Here is a 2,792-nt window from a genome sequence, read left to right on the forward strand (position 1 = left end):
CATGGCAACCAATAGACTGGTTCCTAGATACTACACCTCAACCTAGACCTTACAGCTAGACTATATTACTAAACATAAAACCCAACTACTCTAATAAACCCCCCCTAAACCTTACAACCACCCTATGACACTAACTTTACTAACAAAAAACGGCACATACATTCCGCCAATGTCACACCCTGACGCGGGTACACTTAACAATAATTAAGAAACAAAGAATACTGACAAGGCAGGGCGTGACAATATTAGACGCCCACCCCCCTTAAGGTGCGAACTCGGCGGGCGCACCAAGCACAAGTCTAAGGGAGGGTCTGGGTGGGGCGTACGTGCCACGGCGGCGGCACTTCCCGGCACTGGGTCGTTGGTCCCCACCCCTTACTCATAGTCACTACCCGCTTTCTGTAGCCTCACTCCAAATGGCCACGCCTGCCACATTAACCCCACTGGATTAAGTGGGCAAGCAAAATCCGGTACTAAGGGGCTGCTCGGGACTAAGGGGGCAGGCACTGGGACTAAGCGGGCATAGCACCGGACTAAGGGGCTAAGCACCTTTGGGGACTAAGGGGCAGCATCGGGACTAAAGGGGCAGCACCTGCGGACTACAGGGGCAGCACCGTGGACTAAAGGTGGGGGAGCACCGGACTAAGGGGCAGCACCGGGTACTAAGGGGCACACCCAGGATAGGTAGGGGCAGCAGCCAGGATATTAGTGGGGGCAGCCAGGATAAGGGGCAGCAGCCAGTGTATAAGGGGCACAAACCAGGATAAGTGGGAGCCACCGGAACTGAGGACGGCAGCTGGCGGAGGACTGAGGGGACGGCAGCTTCCGGAACCTCTGAGGGACGGCAGCAGGTTCCGGACTGAGGGACGGATCCGTGGCTGGATGCACGGCTTCTGGCTGTGATCCTGGCTTGGACGTGGCCTCTGGCGGATCCTTGGCTGGATCGGCTCATGGCTTGGCTGACGGATCTGGCTGCTTTATGCTGGCTGAACGGATTCTGGCTGCTTCATGGCTGGCTGATCTGGATCTGTGTCTGCTCATGGCTGGCTGACGGCTCTGGTACGCTCAATTTGGTCTGGCTGTGCGGCTCTGGCAGTAACTCTGTCCTGGTTGTGCGGCTCGGTGGCTGGTCCATGTGCGTCGCTGACTTTAGGCTCTGGCTGGTCATTGGCTCGCTGACGCTCTGGCTGGTGCAATTGGCCGTTCGGCTGACTGGCTCCTGGCTTGGTGCATGGCTCGCTGACGGCTCTGGCTGGTCATTGGCTCGCTGACAGTCTCTGGCTTGGTCATTGCTCGCTTGACTGGCTGCTGGCTGGTCTGTGGCTCGCTGACGGGTTTCTGGCTGGTCATGGCTCGGCTGACGGGCATGGCTGGTCATGGCTCGCTGACGGTGTCTGGCTGGTCATGGCTCGCGGACGGCTGCTTGGCTGGTCATGGCTGGCAGGACGGCTCTTTGGGCTGGTCATGGCTGGCGGGACGGCTCTGGCTTGATCCGTTTCTGGCGGAGAGGGCTCCTGGCCTGATATTCGGTCTGGCGGAATGGCTTCTGTGGGCTGATCGCGGCTCTGGCGATCGCGCAAGCTCTGTGCTGATCCGGTCTGGCGGAAGGCTCTGGCTGATCCTGGTCTGGCGGAAGGCTCTGGCTGATGCCGGTCTGGCGGGGAAGGCTCTGGCTGATCCGGTCTGGCGGAAGGCTCTGGCTGATCCGGTCTGGCGGAAGGCTCTGGCTGAAGCTGTGCATCGGTCGTTGGCGGTAGGGTCTCTGGCTTGAATGCCGTCTGGCGAGGCTCTGGGCTGCTCCGGGGGTTGGGCGGAAGGCGTCTAGCGGCCTTGCCTGTCGTGGCGGCGGCTTCTAGCGGGGCTAACCTGTTTCTGCTCCTGTCTGGCGGAAGGCTCTAGCGGCTCCTGTCTGGCGGAAGGCTCTAGCGGCTCCTGTCTGGCGGACGGCTCTGAAGGCTCATGGCAGACGGGCGGCTTTGCAGGCTCAGTACAGACGGGCGGCTTTGAAAGTTCAGTACAGACGGGCAGTTCATGCGGCGCTTGGCAGCCGGACAGTTCAGACGGCGTTGGGCAGACGGGCAGTTCAGGCACCGTTGGGCAGACAGGCAGTTCAGGCACCGTTGGGCAGACGGGCAGTTCAGGCACCGTTGGGCAGACGGGCAGTTCAGGCACCGTTTGGCAGACGGGCAGTTCAGGCGCCGTTGGGCAGACAGGCAGTTCAGGCACCGTTGGGCAGACGGCAGACTCTGGCCGGCTGAGACGCACTGTAGGTCTGGTGCGTGGTGCCGGAACTGGAGGCACTGGGCTGGATACACGCACCTTCAGGCTAGTGCGGGGAGTAACAACAGGGCACACTGGACTCTCAATGCGTACTATAGGCCTGGTGCGTGGTCCCGGCACTGGTGCTACCTGGCTGAGGGCACGCACATCAGGGCGAGTACGGGGAGAAGGAACAGTGCGTACAGGGCTCTGGAGACGCACATGAGGCTTGGTGTGTGGTGCCGGAACTGGTGGTACTGGACTGGAGACACGCACCTCAAGGCTAGTGCGGGGAGCAGGAACAGGGCACACTGAGTTCTCAAGGCGCACTATAGGACTGGTGCGTGATACCGGGACTGGTGGTACCGGGCTGAGGGCACGCACCTCAGGACGAGTGCGGGGAGAAAGATCAGTGCGTACAGGGCTCTGGAGACGCACATGAGGCTTGATGCGTGGTGCCGGAACTGGAGGCACTGGGCTGGATACACGCACCACAKGGAGAGTGCGTGGAGGAGGAACAGGGCTCTGGAGAC

This window comes from Salvelinus sp. IW2-2015, unplaced genomic scaffold (genome assembly GCF_002910315.2).
Source record: "Salvelinus sp. IW2-2015 unplaced genomic scaffold, ASM291031v2 Un_scaffold4118, whole genome shotgun sequence".
Taxonomy (NCBI): domain Eukaryota; kingdom Metazoa; phylum Chordata; class Actinopteri; order Salmoniformes; family Salmonidae; genus Salvelinus; species Salvelinus sp. IW2-2015.